General features: G+C 36.4%; 1 protein-coding gene across 4 annotated transcripts in view; it reads right to left on the bottom strand.

Moving 5' to 3' along the window:
* LOC110051081 (octopamine receptor beta-2R-like) overlaps window positions 1-9,873 on the bottom strand; it is a 31,888-nt gene extending 22,015 nt beyond the window's left edge. For 2 of the 4 annotated variants that reach the window (XM_089283434.1, XM_089283421.1), the window contains exons 1-2: window positions 2,348-3,319; window positions 918-1,078 (exon numbers count right to left, since the gene is read on the bottom strand). The gene's annotated coding sequence lies outside the window, so the exon portion shown is untranslated. Of the gene's footprint in view, window positions 1-917; window positions 1,079-2,347; window positions 3,320-4,398; window positions 4,990-9,705 lie in introns of those variants that run through there. The other 2 variants (XM_089283446.1, XM_089283450.1) reach the window with 2 other exon arrangements.
* Window positions 9,874-25,304: the final 15,431 nt, after the last annotated feature.

Raw genomic sequence — 25,304 nt, 5'->3', positions numbered from 1 at the left:
TCTTAGAGCAGTAAGTTTACTTTTGTTGATGCGTAGTTTTAAGGATGAAATCCTAGTGTTTGAGATTTGAAACGACAGTTTTCGAGCAGTACTCGTTCGTCATACCTGATCGAAAATGTAAAATATTATGAGAAGCGGCTAAAATGAAATATCATTTCTTCTAAACGGAGGGCCATCATAAGATCAAACTTTCACGTAAAGACTGGCTTTTTACTTTTCTAAACCGAGCGCTAGAAATTTCTAGTGGTCTCTGCTGCAGTCTTAGCCACAAAGACCGACTGGTGATTAGAAGCATCGCCTTAAAAGCATGTTATGTAAATAGTGACTTAAAAATACACAGGTAGGTAGGTAGGTAAAGTCTGTATACGAGCCAAGTGGCCAATCAGGCCTGAGCTTATCCCGGTTTCCGTAGCATGAAGCGACTAGGAGTATATCTACTCCCCCCTGGATGGGATGCTAGTCCATCGCAGGGTTACCCCCAGCATTAAGTTCGCCGGTACCCATTTATACACCTGGGTGGAGAGAGTCACTGTGAGAGTAAATTGTCTTGCCCAAGTACACAACACAATGTCCCCGGCCAGGGACCAAGACCACCGCGCCTCCCAAAATTAAAAATACAAAACAAAACGAAGACGAAAAAGTTTTTTGTCCACCGTAATGTTAAATCTATTCAGTTGTCTAACACTGAGAAACGATAGTGATCAGTGGTTTGAATTCTCTTAGCGTGGCTGGCATTCAGGGACATGTGCTGCAGAAAAAAATTCTTACTAAATTGTGCGTCTGTTTGTTCATGTAGGTCACTAGCACTATGATATTACTACCACTTCAAAGAAATTAAAAAGTCCTCAGCTTTAAAATATTGTTTCGCGTTTAACAAGTGTTTTGTAAATAAACAAAGCCAAGAAAGTCATTTCTACCTTATTCAGCAGCAGTTTCGTAGACTTGAAAACCCAGGGGAAGATAACCGAGGCAGACCAAGGACACTGAACTGCACAATACTTCTCCACGTTGGTGATCTTCGGGAGACAGGAGAATTCTTGCCGCTGGTAAAGTTATAGTTTGAAATAACAGGAGGCACCTTAATTTTGGTACAAAATAAAAACGATTGTGAGTTTGTCATGAAATTAGGTATTTAGAAGAAATATCCTGGATGGTTGCAATGACATTAAGAGTAATTGTTCATTCACTGTTCTTAATTTACCAGCTCTAGGCGCAGATAAACAATCAGTTTGCGTAAAACACAGTGTTTTGAAACGGGAAAGCCTTGAAGGGGAATACTGAGCTTCAGAATCAGCTGTTGCAAGGAAATTGAAGAGGAAAAATAAAATTAAACTAAGCTAAACAGCAGGTACATTGAAGAGATATAGAAGGCGATGGGAGGAAACTTTTCTTAAAATACAAGTTATCAAATATGCAATAATTAGCATAACACAAACTACCGCAATGCTCCGATCCTGAATTTTCTTGAAAGTGTATCGTGATTGAGAAATAATCAAGCATTGGAAATATAGAAAAAAAAATCATCTTTCTAATCACGCATCAGCTAAATCATTTAAAATTGTTAAATTACGTTCGCATTGCTAAGTCATTAAAATTCAGAACGGCGTTTTAATTCTGTAACAAGAAGTTATAAATAGGACAGAATTTTGGAGAACTTTCTTTAAATTACGCTATCGCAGTTTGTAAGATTGGCTACTGTGTATTTTTAACCACTGCCACTATTTCCAAGACGTTCCATTCCACACAGTTGTACCAATGTTTCTCTTAATGTAGTAAGACTTTTCTTTTCTTAACACAATTTGCTAAATTGAGAATTTTACATTCTTAGAGCACGCCTTTAGCTTACTTCCCTCATAAAATGTTGCTTCAATGTCAATAAATGATAACACTACGTTTGAAGAACACTCCGGCCTAAGCAAGATACGATGTTATTTGAAGACATGATTGATCATCGCAGTTATAAACAATTTCAGTTTTTCTACTAACTTGTATACCAACCCGAATTTATATCAACTAACTTCCGGTCGTGCCACGTCGATTGAAATTGTACATTTTGACAAAGACTGGCAAATTTTCCAATCGAACTATCGCACATTGGAGTGATTTCTACGATAAAACAAACATTTTTCATATGCAGTATGTTTTTTTTTTTTCTAATTTTATAGCTCAGAGATCGAAATGCAGTTTTCGAAACAGTGCACTAAGTGATATTCAAGTGCGACCTATCGGATTCTGGCATATAATCCACTCGCTGAATTGATGGAATAAACGTTAAATAGAGTGAAGAGTGAATTTTTTAAATCATTCGTTTGAGAATTACATATAAAGAAGACCAGTAATCCCTTACCCTTTCGAATATCTCCGCCTGACGTCTAAAGTTAAACCAGTCAAAACTGTTCTCGTATCGTGTTCGGTCTTACGTTTAGCTGATGTAATTTAATCATCAAACTGGGAATTCATTGGCTGACGGAGCTTAACCACTGCCAGGGAAGCCAAGCAGATCACTAATTGCTTTCATAATGTAGGAGTTGCATATTAAAATAGTCTGATATACATTAACCTTGGCTTGGTTTGTACTGTGCCGGAAGAATTTCAAGACGGAGGTTTCACTCTAAAAAGGCGACAACTGTTTCCCGTCCTCACTACGCCGGAGTCTGGAGAAATTTAAAAAAGGGGCAATTACTGGGCATTTTGGATTTGTGTTTGAGGAAAACTCGGTCAGAGAAATCACATGATTATCGTGAATCATCGTTTTCGAAAAGCTCCGTTTTCAAAATGTTTTCCATCCACGCGAAGACGAAAAGCCAGAGTTTTCAAATTCCTCCGGCTCCATTTTCGTGACGGATTAGTATGAATGGTTAGCCTAACCGTGGAAATAAAGCTGCGTTTTTAAATTTCTCCGGCGTAGTGTGGACTCTGCCTTAGAAATAAACCAGATCGTCAGGCAAGACATGTGACTAGTTTATACCACCTGGCAGTTTTTGCAATTATTTTATCGCGAAATTAAACTAAATTGGCGTCGACAAATTGGGAAGACAGTCGTCGCCGGAAAAGGGAAAACAACGGGCGAAAGATGTTAAAATTATCTCATGTATATTGTGTGAGCTTAAGAAATTCACTATACCTACTCTTTCTTTCTTTCCTTTATCACCCTCTCAACTCAACTGTCTTTCTTACTGTTAATATTTTCTTGTTGCTTGGCATTCTGGACTTATCGGCGAGAGATTTAATCGCAAATACAACGAGAATTCACTTGCAGTCAGTAGAGGCCAATCACTGACGAAGCGAATCTAAATTTAACAACAGAATTAGATATTTGTCCTTGAGGGAAGATGAAATGATACTTCGAAAGTAAAATCGCCTTGGGAAAAGTTTTAATTACCAGAAATGCACAAATATTAAACTGAAAATAGCGCTATATACTTTTTACACAGTATTTAGGCATATTTGAATATTTTTCAAATCAGTTGCTCTTTATTTGAGTATTTTGTAATTCTAGTGGAGTGAAATGCGTTGGCTTTACCCTATCTAACAGAGTACGCAAGCCTAACCTTTGAAATCTAGAAACTTCTTCTTTGTTCAATGCTCGATCATTTTTATGTTGTTTTGTATATGATCATTCATTCCCCCATGTCAACATGATAGGTAATACATGCTTACAGGTGCCGCCGGGCTGAAGGTACAAACGATGAAGACAACAATACCAAAACAAAATGGAGATCAACTACGTTTAAGTCTCGCTGACGGACTAAAACAAGTTCTATAATATTTCCATTCGTTTTATATACTATTTCTTTGTCCTCTCTTCATTACCAAAAGCAGCTAATATCGTTAACACATTTTGTAACAAAAGATTTTTAAAGAACCTAGGTAACTTAATTTCACGATGTTTGGGGCATTTTTTTGGCCAGAAATGACCTTATGGAAATAAACAAGGGACCAGTGTTTTACCAAGATCAACAAAAATAAGACTCCGGCGGAGTTATATAAAAAGACCGCAAATTGTTACATGCTTTAGATTTCTATTTCTAAATATTTCTTGGGTCTGCTTATTTTATGCCTTTCTTGGTCAAACCGTTCGTGTCTATACTGAAGTTCGGCAATAAAATAACCACAGTATACACTCCGAGGATCTGTTATCAGCATTGAAAATTTTGATACAAATACTTAACTAATGGAAATTGAACATTGGTTCTGCCTATTTCATGCCTTCCTTGGTCAAAATTTTCGCGTCTATATTGAAGCTCGGCCATAAAATAACCCCTAATATCCACTCTTAGAGTCTGTTATTACGATTGAAAATGTAACACTAATATTTAACCAATGAAAATTGAAAATTGGAAAAAGAATATTTTGATCCTGTCAAAAAGATAAATTAAGGTTTGAAAAAGAACTTACAGCTTGGAAATTTGAATTCTGTGCTTCCGTGATGAACTCAAGAGAAATCCGGTAAAACTAATTTCCCAGTTTGATGTCCGTGGTGTTTTGGATTTCACTGGATATGGAAGCTGACGTCACTCTGAGAATATTATAAGATATATCACTAAATGCATTGGTTTGTGTAAACCTTATCAATTGTTTACAACTAGTGTGTTTATATTTAGTTACAACCTGCTGATGAAATTCTTATATGTAGCAATTTCGGAATTTTTTTTAGAATGTTGTAGGATTCGCGGTGGGTCTGTTAGAAAAATCCAGAATAGATTCTACCCGCATCGAGTAAATCTTAAATTAAGAGGGAATAAATAACTTTGTTTAGATGATTATCACAAGAATAAACCTACATTTAAGCAGATATTGAAATCTTTGTAGACATTAAATTTGAAATATGTTTGGCGGGCTTAAGACGAAAGTTAAGAAAGAAATTGAAAACTTAAAAATTGCGTTACCTTTGTCCGTGCGCCACAAGAAATTCACCCCGATTAGAAATGAATTAACTAGAATCACCAGTGCGCCTGATGGTGACTTTTCCAATGAGGTTGTGAACTCTTTCCCGCGAAGGTAATAGTTCACTCGAGATAAAATTTTACCGCACTCCGAGAAAATATTAAAAACGCCGCGGAATCCGGCGTGTCTTACGTAAATTGATGAATCTTATGAGATTTCTGGCAAATGTTATTGGTTACCGCAATCAGAACCAGATTTATTTTATTACCGGCTGTTCTTGGCTCAATATGTTTCTTAAAACAATTTTTCTTTCTTCAAACACTCTAAGATCAGGAGGTCTTTTTTTTCTGATAGAAGCTTGGCAAAAGCTCTGTCATAAATGAAATTGAATTAATCTATGACCACTAACGGAGACACTTTTACAGACAAAGCCTGAAAGAATCCAGAAGATATATTTTTTTCTTATCTTTTTTCTTTCAGAAATTTAACTGATAACTGAAATTGCTGAGATAGAGTTACTATTTTCAAACTGAATTTCTGACAGTTTTCCTTTTTTCGCTTTTATTGAAAAAACCTTCTTGTTTGTGTGTCATGATTAAAGCCTCTTATACGAAAGTTATCAGGTGTTTTCATATCCGCCACCATCTTAAATGGTATTTCCAATTATTTCCAAGTAACGCACAAACAGGGTTACTGATTTTAAGATTCGTTATTAAATATGTCTTTTTTAGATTTAGCAGAAACAGAAATTCATTCATTTTTGTGAATCGGAAAGAAGCATTTACATCTAAGTTAATTATTCCTAGCGCCACGGCGATCATGTTGATTTACAATTTACCTCAGAATTAGTTTGGTTATTTAAGTACAATACATACACAGCTTATAAACAAGCTTTGGTCATAACTGTATGTACTTAACAAATCTAGCAAGAGTTAGGTTTGGATGTCAAATCATACACTGAATTTGGTATTAATTTTCGGCTGTTAGGGTTGCTACACACAAGTGCCACAGCTCAATAATTGTGAAAACACAGAAATCCACTTCAGGAAAGAAAGTGTGACATGGAATCCAGACATATGGTGATGACCTTAGCAATTTTTTGTTGGAGGTTTACTTTTTTCGAAGAAACCCCAATAACTGTTCAACTTGAGGGCCAGAATCGTGTAGAATGAACTTTTTTGTGTGTGTTTTGTTTCTTTTTTAAACGAATGTATACAGGACAGGACTAAAAAAAAAACAGCATTAAAATTTAATGTGTTTCAGACTGAGTTTCAACATTATTCATATTTAGTTTTGTCTATCATTTAGGTATATTCAATAAAGACATGTCTCTTACAAAGACTTTGTCGTGACAATCTGGGTAAATAATTTCAGTTACTGGGCTTATTATCTTGACCTTAAATTTTCTGGGCTGTTTTAGTTCGTGAGCCTTAGTGGAGGACGGGGTGGAGCTCTTTCTGCATCCCCCGGCCATGTATTTTCAAATGTATTCACTCGATAATATACAGTACTCAACGTACATGGCCTGAAAAGTGTCAAAAATTGTTCGCGGTCAAAACCGATTTTGATTACGAGCCTTCGATTTCTCGAACCTCTCGATAATTTGAAGCAATGTTTCTCTCCCTTGTCAAAAAGCTAAGCGAAATTTACACTCGATTTTTACAGTATACATCGAAACGAAGTCATCTTTATGTTATTATTATCGCTTCGTGATAGAATTAACAATGTTGTACCACAGGGACATAATACTGAGAGAAATATTAATTGCCTTTCGAAGTATGGGGGCCGCAAGAGTACTTAGTTACTTACAATTATTGTAGTATTTTAAAAGCGTTTCCTCCATTCCATCTAGGAAGATATTCAACTTGACTAAAATTTCTATAAAGGAAACACTTTGGTTTCACTTAGCTACTTACAATTATTGTAGTATTTTAAAACGTTTCCACAGTTCATCAAGGATGATACTCAACTTGATTAAAATCTCTATAAAGAAAAAACTCTGTTGCTATATTTGCAGCTTAGATAAGGTTTTGCATTCTGGTTCTTTCTCCGGGCAGGAAATCATATCTTCTAGTTCGATCACATCAATGCGAAATGAAGCGTGGGAAGCTACAAGGAATATCCCACAAAAGCCTTCCTTTAAGCTGATACTCGAGAAATGTGTAAAAGAAAACGTCAAATGGAAATCTTGTCTTACTCTAATTTTAAAAACAATATTAAAATGGCCAAAATGTTAAAATCGAAATTCGCAAAAAATGTTAGGAACATTGGAGAAAATTCAATTCTATAGCAATTATATAGCTGGCAAAGTTTGCTTGGTTGTAAACCAATACGAATATTTTAGCCGCAAGAGTCATGCGAATATGAACAATAAAATTGAACTATTACAGTTAAAAGGCAATACAAGTAATAAGCCATAAAAGAATAAACCGTTAACTTGCCGGTTCACACAAAGTTTGGGAAGTAACGTGCTTTTTGATGAGTTGATTCTGCATAAGCGTATAATCCCTAATTTTTTACGGGCTAGCTCTCTTGCATAGAAAATCGTGTTTCACATTATTCTATTTACCACACTCTGGGAAAATTATGAAAAACTTTTCCATACCCGCAAGCATTCTGCTTGAACAATATTAATGATTTACACATATTGAGTCAATGCACTGTCACTGTTTGTGTTAGATACTTAAAAACATAATTCATTTCATACTTTTACTATACTTTCCGTGCTATTTTTACTAGGCGTTTTCTGGAGAACAAAAACTACCAGATTCGTGAAAGAAGTCAAAGAAGGACATGAATCTTGTTTCGAAAACAGAGAGGAGTTTCATGATCCATAACTGTAACCTTGACCTAGTAAAGATCAATTTCTGGATACCGCCCGGGTCTGTTACCAAAAAGCTAAACATAAATTTGAATGCCTTGGTAATTATACGGCCCGCCCACTTAACTAGCCAAAACACCAGCTATCAAGACAGCTTAAAACAATGAAACACATCACAACCTCTTACTGAGCCAGAACAAGTGTCATCTATTTTCGTGTGGCGCGCAAAATAATTTGGATCGTAAGGCAATAAAATGGTAAGAAGGCTTAGAACGTTCAATACGAAACTCCCGTAGAAGAAGTTAATTTACCCGGCTTGATTCTTCCTAGAGATATACAAATAGAGATATCCCCTCCTTTGTTCAGCTCACCAGATATCGTTTTTAATTTCCAAGGTCATCGACCTTTTTTTTTTTGACAACTATGACGTCATTATTCAGAGCGTGAGAGGAAGTTATGGAATTATGGAATTGGAACACGGGGAATAAACAACAATGCTATTCAATAAAAAAAAAAAACGGTTCGTGTTTTCATGTACCTCTCTTCCTTCATTGGGTCAATCAGTTGCTGGTGTTCACTATCAAGGCCTCAAAATAAAGATCATAACCATTCAATAAGTAAAGTCGAGAGTCTGGGATATGATAGATTATTGATATACAAAAAACCTAGCCAAGATTTACTTCTGTGCGTTCTTCTTTTTCGTGGGTTATTTTGAGAATGATTTCATGGAAACATCTTGTTGGAGTCCCACGGAGGGGGATCAATATGGAGGCCGTTAAATATCTGTCATTGAGTTTGGCAATTGAAACAAAAAATCTACTTCTTTAGAGCTCCGAGACATTGAACTGCAAGAACTGTTCAGTTAGCAAAAATTTAAGTGACAATTCATCTCTTGACCTGCGCGAAAGCCTTCTAGGGCCGCCATTTAATGTCACGCATAACAAAAGCTTGGAAAGTAGTCAAACGTACTCCGGTGCAAAACTTCGAGCTAAAACGTCGTAAAAACACCAAGTTCGATTCTTAGTTTTATATCTAATAAAAGTAAAATCTCAAAAGGATATGTAATTTTTAATTTTGAGATATGACAACGTCACATCAAAAGCTGTAATTTCAACAAATGCGGCTACCATTTGCATATTAATATTCTACCAATTAGTTCTCGGTTGCCAACGAAAACATAGTTTGTTCGTCCAAATTGAAACTATCTAGAAACGCAATTTCAGCTGCTCTTTGACGCTTTGAGCAGTTGCAATATTGCGCCCATTACAAAGGTTTGCTGAAGAACTTCATTTCAAAAATATAAAAATTAAAGTGATCCTAAGTTTCGATGTTTCTAACTTCATTTTTAAAGGAAAGGTTAACTGTAGCGACGTGAGATAAGAATGCATGACTGAAACTATAATGAGTATTTTTTGTGCGTGTTATATGAATACATTAGCGCGGGTGGTTGCCGTTCTTTCATTAGCAACATTTAATTTCGCAGAAAAGGCACTTGAATTTGTTTTATCACTATTTTTGAGTACAATTTCGTTCTATGTTATGAATATACTTCGTTTAGCAGCAATAACACAACATCAAAACTGAAAGAAGCAAGACGTTCATGTGTTCCTTATGCAAAACGTAACGTTTTATAGCAAACGACAGACTGCAACAGGTACCATGCACATAATCGATCAGGTGTTTTGTTCACATTTTATGTGTTCATTTAGAACTTAGTTCATAAGTGCTAAGCTTGATTTCACGCACTTAGGTTCATAATTTGTGCCAGAAAGAATAAGGTCTTGTGAATTTAAAACGTAGGAGAATTTAAAATTTGTCTTAAAAACACCTCGATCGGCGATAATATTCTGAATTTACAGTTCAGCAAGAAGCAACATAAATGAAAAGACAAATAAAGCAAACCTACATTTAGATAAAAATTTGTAAGATTATCAGTTGCTCGTGTTTATATAGCTTCAAAAGCTGAAATGAAATGATCAAATGTAGAATTGCCTCACCTCTACATCAGTACGTTCGGGGCAGTTCTTGAACGCGACTAATGAAATGTTGTTTTCCTTAAGCCATCTTATACCATTTCGTTCTATAAAATCGTCTGTGTGACATCTGACAGCTTTCAAGACGATATCCCTTCTTTTAACCAATCAGAGGGCAAACGAAACAAATTGCCACCTCAAGGCAAGAGAGGTTAGTGACTACTTCCTGTGGTAATTAATAAAAGCATGCACGCGATTTCAAAGGTACCTTGAGACTTTTCAAAACATTTAAACTAAAATCTGAAATTCTAAAGAGAAAAGATTTTTTCAAACCGTTTTAACTAAAATCTGAAATTCTAATAAGAAAAAGTCAAAGTCAAGTTAAGGAATCATGAGCGATCAAGGAATTGCTTCTTCAGTTCCTTTAGTGCAAAGAGTACTTACAGGTCTTCGTCATTTTGCCCGATCTAATTCTGGGTCTGGATTTTAGCTGTAATATTAAATTCTCCAGAACTCGGTTAACGGAGAAACCTGATAAACGTCATTAAAAAGCAAAGCAGGAAAATGGAGCATGTTAGACGAGACCTTTCAGACAACATAAGCTTGAAAGAAACGTTCTGTGCAAATCTTGGGCGTCTAAACTGGCTGTGTTGCACATGATAAATATTTTTGGGAATAAATTAAAAACCAGTTACAATTTTTGCCACACCTAAATGAAAAAGAAAAGTGCAATAAAAAGCTAAAACTGAGCGAAATATTAGCTAAGTGAAAAGGCAAATTGAGCCAAAAATAAGAAAAAACTTTGCCATCGATACAAGGGCATTTTTGCAATTTTGTTTGCTACTCTATGGTTTAGGCGAAAAATGTGAAAATGTTTGATGATACTTAGGGATGCAGTTTTTATGCTCATTTCTGACTGAAAATAGTGCTCACGAGGAAATTGTAAACTATTTTTATTCCTTTGTATTTACTCTTAATGAATAAGGTGGATCTTAAAAACAGTTTCTTGCAACGGCTTAATTGCTAGCAATTTATTCCACACATATCATTGTTTCATTTCTTTTCTAAAGACTTACGTAAGTGTTAAAAATATATATATGACGAAAATACGATGAAAATTTTAACGGCATTTAGGGAGTTTTAAAATGTCACTGATGAAACAATGAGTACAGTGTTTTAAAACCTTCATCTTTTAAATCAAAAATAAATGTTGCAAAAAACAATTTCCAATTAAGATAACATCCAGGCCAGCGTCACGGTTTGTATGTATGTATGTAGGTTTTGACTTCCTTTGTTTTGAACTGCATAATAATTTATTACCACATTTGAGAATGACTTGCGGTCAACTTATTGATGTTTTTCCGATCTAGTCAACAATTAACGTCCATTTTAAAGCTATAAAGAACGCCAGGAAAGTGCGCCAAAAGCAGGAAACTCTACACGAATGCAAAAATTACTTAGGTCTTACTTACTTACTTAGGTCATTATCAGTGAATACGTTACACATGCGACTCGTATCTTTTAATTTTTCTTCCTGTATAAACTCATACTTAATTTCTCAACAAATTGTCAGGAGTCGATAGTAAAATGGTTTCTAGTCAGGCAAAAGTAAAGAGATAAAATATCAAACACGAAAGACCGTATTTGACCAAATTTCCAAATACCGAGGAAAGAGTTGAAAATACGAATTTTGTCGAACTTCGACGCATTTTGAAATATGATCAAACACTGCCTTGAGTGTTTGATATATCTTCTTGATCGAAAGTAAAACTAAGGAGAAAAAGGAGAAATAAAATCGTAAAACCTTTGCTAATTAAGAACATATATCCAAACATCGCCACAGTCATGATTTTCTTTGTTTAAAATTGATGAATTATTGATCAGTTTGAAAACTAAATGGAGAAATCCCTTTTTAAAAGGTACTGCATCTCTTCTTGTATTTTTTTTGTTGTTGGAATACTACAGGTGTAGCTACAATATTAAAAATTCTCCGGAATACGCTATCATTACAGCTAAATCAGGATTTTGTCCCCATCCCCGCCCCCCCCAAAAAGTTTGAAATAGACTAGGTAGCTCGGTAAGATTTTACATTTTTGGCTCAGGTACATATTTTGCGAAGAAAAGCATGGACTTAAAACCCCTCCACAAGAGTGTAAACCCTGGCACAGACAAAAAGCCGGATATTTTGCTTGGAAACCATGGCCGAGAAAAAGCCAAGAACACTACATACCTTATGGGTGTCACACATCCAAGAATCACCTTTGCAAGAGAAATGTTGAAAGCGCTGCTAAGCGTGTTTAAATACTTATTGAGAATAACACTAAATCAGAACCGGAAGCTTTAGGATCACTCAATTACAGGAAGTTCAAGACTGTTCAGTGCATTCGCGAATTTCAGTATTTCTCCCTGTTGACGTACATTCAACTATAAATAAATCTGTTTTCCTCAGCCCTGAATTTGTGAATCTTTTTAAGTCGTATTATCACGCGTTGTCCGGTCATAGCTTTCACCTTTCACTTTTTTTTATTGATCTCAAAATCAGTAGCTTTCCTAAGTAAAAAAGACATCCCAAAAGACCAATCAAAAGAGAAGGGTGGCGACTAAGATGTAGACCACTTAAGTGTTTGAAATTTCGTTCTTTCTAGAATTAGATTATGCCATTTCCCAGTCTGCAATTTTAAATATCTGGATTAAAACGAAAGCATCAAAGTAGAAGTTGAAACCCATCAAAATAATGGAAAGCGTCATTTCTGGGGAACCATTACGAATCCAAATTAGAGGCTGGAGAAATTTCTTACTGTATTCAATCAGTGAAGAGTTAGGTGTAATGTAAAACCCAAGCAGCTGGATCTGAAGATTTTGGAACGAAATTGTGAAAGATGCGTAGACAATATCATAAGTGTCGTACCTTTTAGTCAAATTCCAATTAATAAATGTTTTCAAAAGCGCAGCCTAAAAGGTAAACCGTTTACATTACCCGATATTGAAGAATACCCGTTGGACGTCGCTCAAACAGATAGCTGAAACCAATAATAACGATAATGCGTGATAAAAAATTCATCATTTTGTAAGTTGCGAGCTTAGTTTTGGCGAAGTCAAAGTGCATGATCTAAATCACTTCTATCATCAAGATCTTCACTTGCATGTTTAACTTCTTCCTGATCAGGTCCGAAGCGGTCGATTCTCATCTTTTATCGATGTAAGATAGCGGCATCCGTTGACGATTTATGATACGGCCGCACATTGACCAATGCGTGCCTTATTCACTTCCAACCTACCTGAGAACGATGGATATTTTCCAAAATTAGTGGCTACTCCTAATTCAATATCAAATCTGAGTCCATTGCCGAGTAGAAAACAATAACCCATGCCAGCAAACACGAAAGGAAAATGGATCGAATCTTCCATGTGAAATGCGGGTGAAGCAATTACAAACTGCATTTAAAAGAACTGTATCTAGACGCTTATGTTGGCCAGGGTTACAAATTTAAAAATAAAGTTTGAATGCTATGACTCCTGAAACCGATGGTCTCGACAACTCAAGTTGAAGTTTCCTTTGGAATCACTTGGATGATATCCGTTTAATGTCGAGACGTCAGTCAAAGGTCAAAAACCTTCACCCACCTGACGACCACACAACACGAACTACAACTAAATATGGACCATCGACTCAGGGCAGGACTTAAATTTATTCGAAATATCAAACACTGCTTGACCTTGTCGTTTTGAGTTTAAAAAAGGTAAATATTCAAGCAGTTCCACTAAAATCCAACATTACGTTCAACATATTGAAGATCCAGTTTTGAATTGGAATATATGACCTTTTAAAAGCTTCTCTTGTCAGCAAATAAATTTCATATACATTCCATAGTTTTACAGACTTGCCGTATTTAGAAAACGCCACCCGCATGAATTGCCACACGATTTTTCCGACTGTTTTAGATTTACTAATCACCCTCAATCTAAGCAGCTAAGGGGTCAGCTCAAAAATCATGATCGGTGATTGCGAACGGTCATTATATTCGGAATATTCTTACCTAGTGAAGATGTTTCTTGAAGTAACCTTCTGGGAGCTCTTTAAGTTGACTTCAGCAACAATTAACCAAAACACCGATTAGCAAAGAGGAACGAATATGCCATCTGTCAGTTGTAACATCCTCAGGGTATAGGTGAAAAGGAGGCAATTTCATAAAATTACTTTCTCGGGTAACTTCTATATGTAAAAATAGCTAACATTACTAATCTCCCACGTTTCACTGGTATAATGAAATGAAACTCGATTTAAGAGATATTTTGTATCATCTTTGATGATTTTGTACCGAATATTTTAAATCCTTCTTAGAAGTTGAAATTGTTTGGTTTATGGGATCGATCGATGGATCGATCTCCAGCGAATTGCCTTGAATTCCGTGTAGATTTCCTAATACTTTTTACAATGTTTACAAATATACCTTTAAGTACTTCTTGCCCTTCTTATTCCTTGTTCATCTTTTCAGTCATATACATGGATGGACAGAAAAATGGCAAGAATATTGATTGAATTGCGTCTATGGTGCTTTGCTTAGGTGTGGCTCAGTTGCGTTTCACAGTTTTATCAACATATCTATCTCCGAGAATAATTTGTATTGAAATTCTACGTCAAAGCGCTCTAGGTTTCAGCAGAGAGTTTAATTGCGGAAACGTTCATCGCGTTTTCGTAATAAATTTCGTATTTAGTTCCTGCTTAGTGATAAGAGATAAATGTCGTATTTACTTCCTGCTTAGTGATAAGATTAACGGTGTGATCCACCTGATTCTGCATTGACTGCAGACAATAAACTAAAAACCGCAACCACGACCTCAACAAGGTGTATATTTTCAATACGCTTGCCGATTCATGTGAAGTAAGAAAATAATTTTTAGTCAGAACAAAGCAATTATATTTAATTCCTTTCGTAGATGAATTCGTAATCGGATTCTGTTCCCGTCGGAAATGAACGGGAGGGAACGATCAACAAGTAACATGTAATCAATTAGCCTTTTAAAACACTGACAAAACATCCATCCACCTTGCCAAAATAGTCCAAACTTTCAAAAGGAGGGGAAAAAATGAAATTACTGACAAGGTGGTATTTCTGGACTAGATTATGCAGCAACGTCCGAACTTTCAACATTTTAACCAAAATGGTTTAGACCTTGGTTTAAACGAACACAGAATGCACGCTGCATTGCTTGAAATCCAGGCGTAGTTTCGAGATGCCGTAAAAACACTTTTCGCAGTATCGATCCAGTCTTTTAAAAGACAAGACTTCCGCTTTCCAATCAAAGTATTGGGATTTTGGAAACGAGGCCAAAGTTCAGTTTTTTCTTTCTTTAGGGAGCTTTCACTTCTTTAGATCACCTTTCAATTTGGCGTTTTATTATTCAGTCAGTTTTGGTGCTTCTCTTTTGCCATGGCTCGGGAAATATAATTCACGTTACGTGGAGTCATGATGTCATTTTACGTCATACCTGGTACAACCATACGATCTCGTGTTGTGGACCTCAAGGAAAGCACTATTATACGTGATAACACTCAAGTTCGGTTGTCGTATAGAGCAATTTTTGCTGACGTCATTGTTTATATTTTGCTCATTAACATACGACTGGCACTGAGAAGGCATCATGTTGGATGAAAATTTAGCAATTGGTGACGTTTTTGGCCCTTTGGGTGATATTCAAGCCGAGAAGTTGGCTTTAAAAAACTGCAAAATTTGCGGGTGGCAAGAGGGTTATAATGAGCTCATACTTTGTTTAAAACATTTTGAGTTTTTAAACCGGCGTCGCACAAAAAGTATTCAATACATCGGGGTTAAATTCCTAAGGACCGGTGGTTGTGCTATGTCTTTTTAATAGTCAGAAATGATATTTTTGTAGTTTGATCGGAAACTCAATCTCTTAGGCTGATAAGGCTAATATTATCAACCAAGATTACCCTATATTTAATACGTTATGTTATAGGATGGGAATATGGGTTATATTATATGGATGGGCACTAGGGTTGTATATATATCCCTTCCCCATCTCCAAAAGTTAGAAAAAATCTGGTCTGAATACGCTCAGCTAGCATATTGACCTATGACCAAAATCCAAATATAGTTTTATAAAATTTTTATGACCACAGACTCCTCTGCCAGTTTGGTTTTGTCTATCGTTTCCGTGAAACAGAAAGAGAAATATCCAGGGATCGAATTTCGCGTGTCCCGATAAGGGGATAAAAGCGAAATCAGTTCTATTATGCAAATAACGTGACTTGTTTAAAATAGCAACATGGAGTAATATACCCAGCTTGGTGAATAACGCGCGAATATTGGCAATCAATATCGACGGGACCGAGTGCAATTTTAGCACGAGGCAATTTTTCCAAAGCAAACTTAATCAGTGCTCCAGTGTAATTGAGCGAACGCAATAGATTTCTTGCATTAGTGGACAAGATTTTTATCAATCATCGCTCTTTATGCGGCACAGTACACCAGCACTATCAGTTACCCTTGAACTGAAGGTTTATGCCCTGCTCTTATCAAGAGTTAATACATTTTTGTTTAGTGTACCTTTCAAGTTATTATCTAGCGTCAAATAGTCATTAAGGCCTTATGCTGCTGTTTTTTTATACTCAATAACTATTTGCAAGCGCATTAATGACTAACGCAACTCTTCTCTATCAAGCACACGCATTGAGATTCCATTAGCTGCTTGCATCCGGCAAAATTTATGAAAAGAAATTGAAGATCATCGCACTGTACGATGAATATCGTTGAAAGACCGATGACTTATATTGTCGTTCGCTGTCGGCTGTAAATTTAGGTAACAGTAAACAGACTTTAAATACACTCTTTTTTATAAGAATATCGAGGCTGAGATTTGAAAAGCATATAATTTTGTGTGTTGAATTTTTGTAAATACAACACAATTATATATTTTGACTAAACAATATAAAATTCTTACTTTCTCTAAACAGCAAAGCTAAACAAAAAAAAAACACACAAACAAACAGCACTAGCCGTAATCAATAACTTTTCTGCATGAAGTTATCTGTGTCGTATCAGGCTTTATATACCCGTCGTCTAGCTCCAAAATGACTTCAACGCCATCTAGACACTAAACACTTGTAAAATATGGACAGATAGCCTAGGAATACAAGTGAATATATAAAAGATCATAATCTAGGATGGAATATTCACAAGAACATTTTCTGCCTAAAATCGGCAGAAGAATAAGAATATTCAGCATGGACCGGAAAAACAATGTTCATATAAAAACACGAGTGTAGACTATTTTGATTTACGTGCTGTTGATCTTCTGACGGTAGGCTCACGCCAGTATGCTGGCGATGCATTTGACTGGATTTCTAATTACTTTGAAATAAATATACCGGAATAGTTTCTCATCTGCATTTTTTTAAACTAGAAACATGACCATTTTCGCCCGTTTACAAGCCCTGAAGATGACTTCAATATTTTGATGCGCAAAAATTCCCCGACGCTTCCGTCCCAAAAAGTTAGTTAATTCACAGACGATCGAATTGTCTTTAGAAAAACTGTGCAGCTCAAACAATGAGAAAATTCTCTTCATTTAAGAAGCTATACGCACCTTCTCAAGTTTGGGTTTGGTCAGTGACTGAAGGAAAATAATAAAATTTACGAACTCGCCTGAATTTCGAGCTGCGATTCCAAATCACTTCTTCTTTCCCTATTGGATTTAATACATATGGCATCTCATTGTCTGCTCAAAATAACACTTCCCTCTATATGTTATCTCACCGTTGTAGTTAATGATTAATGAATCATAATCAGAACTATAATTAATCCAAACCGAACAAAGTAAATTCTTAATATTTATGTTATGACTTCATGAAGTCCATGCAGAACATTCGACTTCATGACGATCAAGTTCTTGGTGGCTTTTGGTCATCACCATTTACTTTCCAGTTCAACTATGTCATTATTTTGCGCCGGATATTGCTGGTCTTTGAGAAGTCAAACCCATGCATCGGAAAATCGATATGTGGTATTATTCCATCTGTAAATGTTTTTAGACTCCTAGGACTTCTCCAAATAATTAACGAATCAGGTATGATAGGATTGGCTATTTTTCAGTCGAAGAGCCAAGGGCTATTGATTCAAATGCATTAATAATTCTTCACGTTTAAACAAAGGAAGTTATGGCCATGGTGGTTTTGGATATCTGACTTAATTATCAGCACACATTTTTACGCTTATGTTTTTCGTTTTCTCCTTAGTTTTAGTTTCCTTCGAGGAGACACATCAAACACTCTAGAGAGTGTTTGACCACATTTCCAAAACCTCGACGTCCTCAAAAAGACTCCGCTACGCGTCGTATTTTCAGCTCTCGTGTCGGTGTTTGGAAATGTGACAAAGTACAATCTCTCATGTTCCTTTTTTTTCAGTTTTAGAATCTCGAGCGAAGCACTATTATAGGTGATAAACACTTTAAGGTATAACAGAACAATTTTGCTGACGTCATTGATTACTTTTTGGTCATTAACAAAAGACTTTGCTCGTAGAAGGCATCGTGTCAGAAGTAATGGAAATTAAGTAATTTGTGAAATGTTTGGCCCTTTGGGTTTGACTTCCCTGGGTGGCAAACGCGTTAATGAGCTCATACATGTACTTTGTAAAAGTTTGAGGATTTCAACACGCGTCGCAAAAAAAAAATATTCAATACATCAGGCTCAAATTCATTGAGACAGTTAATCGTGCTATGCCCTTGCAATATTCAGAACTTATCTTTTTCTCGCTTTCAAAAGCTGAATCTTTTATGCTAATTAGGCAAGAATTTTAATTGTTTGAATTGTAAACAAAGGTTCCACTATATTTACCACATTACAGAGGACGATGGGAAGGTAGCTGCATACATATTGAAGTATGACCAAAACCCAAACATAGTTCGAATTTTAGAACGTTTATAAGAAGACAAATTCCTTCGCCAGTTTGGTTTTGTCTCTCGTTTCTACTGAAAATATGATATACAGGGATCGAAATTGCTAAGTCCGGAATAAGGGAACGAAGCCAATATTTTTTTATAGAGAGATAGTTAATCTTATTCGAAGCAACAACATGAAGTAATCCATCCAGCTTGGTAGATATCACGCGATATTGATGGGACCTCGTGTGAAGGACCACAAAACTGTGTTGCTCAGACAATGAGAAAACTCCCTAAAAGAAGTTATACGTACCTTCTCAAGTTAGGATTTGATTTGGCGTATAATAAAAGACGCCGCTCGCCTGAATTTCGGTTCCCGATTCGAAACTGCTTCTTTTTTTACCCGCAACTAAAGTCAGGCCTGTCAACAAATTGAACTTCCGCCTGGATTTATTAATACAAGCCATGTGGCATGTCATTGGTTGCTTAAAATAAAATCTTAAATTAAGACGCTGAGCGTCTTATGCAAGATAAGCATCATCTTAAACGAAGGTCATCTTATTTTAAAGTAACGAGGTTTGAAATAAGACGTCTATATCTTATCAATGTAAGAATGTTAAGCACTTATTCTGTACGATTCTTAATTACATCCTCGCTCTTTGCAATTGGTTGGGTCGGGAGGAAACAAATCTGCAAAAAAACAAATTTTGACGCTTCAATTTTTGGCGGATATATTTCCTCCCGCCCCAAATAACTGCCCATGGGTCTCCGAGGTTGCTTTAACTGTGTTATTTTAAGATTTGTATTATGTTTTAAATTAAGATGCAATTATCTTAAGCCAGATGCGTTATTCGTATTTTTTTGAGATTAAGGCGTCTTGGCTATCTTTTATAAGAGGATGTGCGTCTTAAATCAAGATGTTGGAAAGCGTAAATGAATTTTAAGATGATTTCCTAATCATCAAGATGTTTGCATCTCATTTAAGTCGTACTGCATCTTAAATTAAGACGAACACTTATTAGGATTAATTTAAGATTGTGGGTTTCAAAAAAAAAAAAAGGAAAAGGAAAAAGAAAAGACAAACAAAATCCATGTATGTTCGTAAGTTGCGCCATAAGCATTGCTGACTCCAGTTTTTTGTTTATGGTTTTAGGAAATAGTTGCGGGATTAGGAATGAAATGGCGTCTGATGGTGTACTGACGTCTTCGGTCCAAAGGAGCTGAATACAAATGCACGAGCTGAGGATAGAAAAGAAGATATTTTCAAATAGAAATCTTCTGATTATAAGGCGATAATAGATGTTTTTCATACCAAAAAAAAAATAAAGCGCTATACGAATCAGAATCTCGATCAAACGTTCAAGTGCTGTTTTCTGAGAGGTCCGCTCATATAACGACGAAAGCTAAGTGAAAAACGCCGTTGTTTACTATCGTCAGTCATGTTGATCAAGCAAGGTTCGCAAGGTATTTGAAAGGCGTATGAACAAGGATGAGACGAAAGACGACTATTTAAAAACTAGCTGCTGGTGGCTCGAGTGAGAGCTGCTGAAAAAACGTATGGAGTTCAAAGATGTTAAAAGTCGGACCTTATAACACCTGGAATAACACTGAACAATGGCAGCTTCAAAGACATTGAGCATGTGGCAAACTGCCGCAAACAGCGGATCCGTTGCCATCGATAACAACTAAGACTGATGTCTTTTTATCGCATTATATGTTTTTCGTTGTGTCTAGATACGCGGCAGCCACAAGGTGTTTTTTGAAAAACTAAGAAACCCCGCAGTCTGAAATTCTCATAGAATTTCCACAGAATATTTCACTCATTTCTTCTTAGAAGCGTAGATGATAGGCGATATTATTCCATGAAATTTAACTCCGTTAGTCAGAGCAAGTGTTGTCAGCATCGAGATTTTATAGCGTGACCAAGCTCGAAAAAATCCACAAAGACAAAGCCAAACTAATACTTGAAATCGCTTGACATTTGTACACAAAGATCTGTTATTCTGAGATGAATTATTAGTGAAAAAGATATCGTTGAAATTTCCATAAGAATATCAGACTGCCGGATGTCTAGTTTTTCAAGAACTCTTCCCGGCTGCCGGGTGTGTTTGCGTTTTCTTTGATTTTAGAGCAAGAACAGCTTACATTCTTCCTCTATAAAACGGGATTGGTATTCTTAACGAGAACAGGACCTTTAAATACAGTTGATTGACAAATGCAAACAATAGCCGGTGCCAGCTTACAAAGCGATCAAGACAAAGATTTTCCACCAGTGCGAAAGACGTTTTAGTCTGTTCCTTGCTATACGTTTTTAAATTGGAGTAATCCAGTTATAGATTTACATATCGTTAAAGTAAGAAGATTGTCTTAAACATTTGGATTAATTAAGATGTGCTTGGGTATAAAAATTAAGATGAAAGGTAGTCTTATCTAAGCACCTCGTGGTTAAGATGTTTGGCAACTAAGAGATTATCAAGGTAAGAGAGTGAATCCCCCATATAGGCCTTATACCCAAGGTAATCCCTCTTAAGTTATTTTTAGACATTGTACCCAGTTCGTCCGCGGATGCTACTCGCGCGTTGCGTGGATGTTTTCGTGGAGGATCTGTTTATGTTTCGCTTCGTTTCGTTTCGTTTCAAAGCAAGGGTAAACCTCCAACGCTGTGGAGATGTCTTCTCTGATATTTTGATTATAAGTAAAGGAGCTCCCGTTCTCGGCATGTTTTAATACATTTCTAAACTTTAATAGGAGTTTAAATTGCTGATTTTCAGTGTCACGCAATTCAAAATAGTTCAAAATAAAAATCAAAACCGTTCAATAGGTAAAGTCCAGAATCTGGGAAATTAACGAAGGTAGAAATACAAAGACTCTCGCCAAGATTCAGGTCATAGCAATTTTTCTTACGCAAGATATGCAGAGAAATTTTTTACCCAAATTTATAGACGCCATGCCGGTGCCATCCGTATGGGCACCAGCATGGCGGCCAGAAACTAACAGAAACATCTGTCACTGAGTTTTGCTACAAAAGCGTGAATTTATCCCTCGAGGAACTCTAAAACATTAATATAATACTTTTTATAAGACATGAACTGTCCAGATGGCCAAATTCCCCGACATAAGTCACTTTTTTAACCATCATGATAGCTCTCTAGGCCGTCATGTAAATGCCGAGTCACGCAAAAGCTTAGAAATTAAAGCGTAGTGTATCACAAAGCCAAGAACCCATTCGGAGCGAAAATTTGTATGAATATTAGTTTTCAGCTGCTCTTATGCATCATTAAAGTAAAATCTCAGGAAGATCGATAGTTTTGTAGTTTGAATTTTAGTGACGTCATGTGAAAACGAGCTATAAGAGACGGATGTCGCTTGCACAAACAATGACAACTGAATGAACGGCAGATAAATGTTTAGACAAACGAGTGCAAAGCAGACAAAGAGGGGGACATGGGAAGGTTCTGAACACCACAACACCGCAAAAAAAATTAACGAACACCGCATCACCGCAAAGAAAGTCAACGAAACACCGTCACCCCAACACATATTTTTAGCGCCATGATGCGAGTCTACACTTAAAATAATACTTTTATACCTCAACAATTTTCCACAAAATAAGCACATCACAACGCTTTTCATTGCGCATATGTCGATACTGCTGATGCCTATAAATACGTTTTCTTGCTCTTGTGAAGAAACCTTGCGCGAATCTAGGATGCGGACGAAGAAAAAAGAGAGGAGCCTCGAGAGTTACCCCAGATCCCTCTCTTCTTCTACTTCGCTCACTTTTCTAGCTTGGTGTATAAACCCACCGACTGAAGTCCTATCTGGACTGAAAGTATTGCTTTCCGGAGCTAGCTTCGTTTGCGTTCGAAATCGATAATCGTTTGAAAAAATAGAAGATCAAGAAAGTCGCAGGACCTCGGAGCGGGTATAGATTGGTATCAAAATGACCTCTAGACGAAGCCGAATAGCAAAAAGAAAAAACTTGTAAACGTGTGTAAGTTACAAAGCTTCCTTAGCTTAGAAAGCCTTCTTTCTTCCCTGCCGACACGACATCTGAATATATTTTGTGGCCGGTAGTTTTCGCCGCCTTTTCCTTTTTTCGTAGGAAAAAGCTGGGCGTTTCCAGAATTTCCAGGATTGTTTCTGTCCTCGCTCCTCCACGTGTCTACCGAACACTGAGCTCCGGGTGGCAGAGGTCGAGTTACTTGTCAAGTTACGTATAAATGAAAACAGCTTCGGATTGGCAGCCGAAGCATATTGAAGATTGCCTAGAAAGTGATGGTCTGTATTTTGTTGCAAATTATTAACCTCAATGGTACGTGTTTGTCATAAATTAGCATGGATTAACGAAGTTTACCTGCTACATTTAGGTCAAATTTAGGTTTGAGAAAGGTAAATTAAAACGCCCCAGCACCGCAAACAATTTCATTTCACCGAACACCGCAACGTGAAAAACACAAACATCGCACACCGTAGGGTTTGAGATCACCGCAACACCACAAGTTGAGATTTTATTCACCGCATCACCGCATTAAAAAAAACATCAACACCGCAACACCGCAAATCCCCATGTCCCCCTCAGACAAACGCCCAAACACAAGCTAGGCAACCGAACAAACAGATGATGGAAAGCGCAGGAAGACGCTCGCTGCCCAAGTAGCAAAAAGCAGTTTAAGCAGCAAAGGCAACAACACCAAAGACAACGTCGATGATTAAAAAACCGACTTGCGAAAATCTAGATTCATTCAGTTTGTGTATACTGCCAGAAATATCCCAAACAGAATATGTAACACAGCCACAAAATTCGAAAGAGGAATTTTTTTTTAAATTGGCCGTCGTATAGTTCTCTTTCCCTCGAATATGCAGAATGTGGCTATTTCACGTTGTTCTATTGTGACCTTTTGTAAACAACGGCAAAGAAAGGCGCACGCTTACACAGCCATTCTACTCGTTGCCGTTGCCGTTGAAGTCTGCTTGATAGACCCTTTGCATAAATGGCGGCGATATTGAAATAACAATACTTATACATCCTAAGCCTCACAACCATGTGAAAAATCCTTTGTCTGGAAACACAAGAACGAGGCTAAGGATGTATAAAGTACTGTTATTCAAATTTGGGTGCCATTTATGCAAAGGGTCTAAACTTCCTAAAACCGAATAAACGGCAAAATGATGAACAGCCAAACGAACACAAAACAAACGAAAGCCCGGCTGGTATGAAACGAAACCAAAACATATAAAACGACGTTCCCGCCATTTCGTCTTGGGTAGTTTTGAGAAAGTCCACTCATCGCGCAAGTAACATCCTCGGAAGACCTGGGGACCATGTCTTAAAATAACTTAAGAGGGATTACCTCGGGTAGAAGACCTATATGGGGGATTTACTCTCTTACCTTGATAATCTCTTGGTAGGTAATGAAGAGTTGACAGATATTTTTCCGTTTATACCCATTTTATTTTTTTTCTTTACATCTTAATATTGATCACTATTCCGTCTTATTACGCGTATTTTTTAAATCTTCGCTTCAATGTTGAGATCTTCGTTTTCCAGCGGTAATCGTCGCGTCTTCGATTTCTTCGAAAATACCCATACTCCAAGTCCAACCTTGACTGTTTTTGAATCAAAGTTAAAAACTTACGTTTTTAAATTGGAGTATAGCATGCCATAGTCTTATAATATGTTTTTAAATTGTATTATTTTTAAATACATTTTTGTTATATTTTTGACTGCAATCTTAACATTACATTGTAAATCGCCTTAGGATATTTTATAATTTTAGCGCTATATAAATCTAATATTATTGTTGTTATCATCATCAACATCATCATCATCATTATTATCACAAAATTTAATTTATTTATGATATCAGATGACCTCAGATACGGATGTTGGTTACAAAGTAGTAAAAAATTCAGCTAAATGCCGGTTTACCTTTACGGTTTGTGCTGAACTTGGAAGGGAATTAATTTTGCAAATAAAACTGACTATACCCCAGTTTTCTTTACACCAGCCACTGGATGGTTTATTATTATTATCATTATTATTATTATTATTATTATTATTATTATTATTATTTGTATTATTATTACAAAAATATGGCAATATTATTTTTTGTGTAGACACCTCAACATAATCATATAATTTCCATAATCGTTTTTCATTTCCCTTATTTATGCTACTTAGCTTTCTATTCTTTTTCAACAAGCCGATTAATATCTGTTTCATCCGCTACACTAAGTGTGAAGATAAGTTTTGCTTAATTAAATGACTGAGTCAATAAGCAGCGTACATGCATGGTTATTAATCGCACAACAACGTTCTCGCTGAATAACTTGTCATGGGAACAAGAAAGCTGAGGAGAGCGACATTCGATTTGAGACGGTCAATGCAAGCCAAAATCGCCATGGTGTTCGATCTGGATTTAAGTCGAATCGTAAATGATCATCCATTGAAGTACGAGAGGTAACTATCTTTCACTATAGATATATATATTTCAACCTTAATCCTTTTGTCGTTGCAAATATTGAACTGGGTTATTTTAAGCTCTGCCGGACGGAAAAGAAGGTTAGCTCAAGATTAAGCTGTGTCTGCCATGATATGTCTGCTTCAATCTCCCTGTATGGCGTACTTTTTATATCCCAGGGCCTAAATCTATCCAGTGCTAACTTATCACTTGACGGAATTTGAGCAGTGAGAAAATAATCCTGTCCTGTTGTATCAC

Source organism: Orbicella faveolata, unplaced genomic scaffold (assembly GCF_042242905.1).
Source record: "Orbicella faveolata isolate gen_17 unplaced genomic scaffold, um_ofav_v1 contig_1, whole genome shotgun sequence".
Lineage (NCBI taxonomy): Eukaryota > Metazoa > Cnidaria > Anthozoa > Scleractinia > Merulinidae > Orbicella > Orbicella faveolata.
The sequence above is the reverse complement of the archived record's forward strand: the minus strand, read 5'-3'. Positions and strand labels throughout refer to the sequence as shown.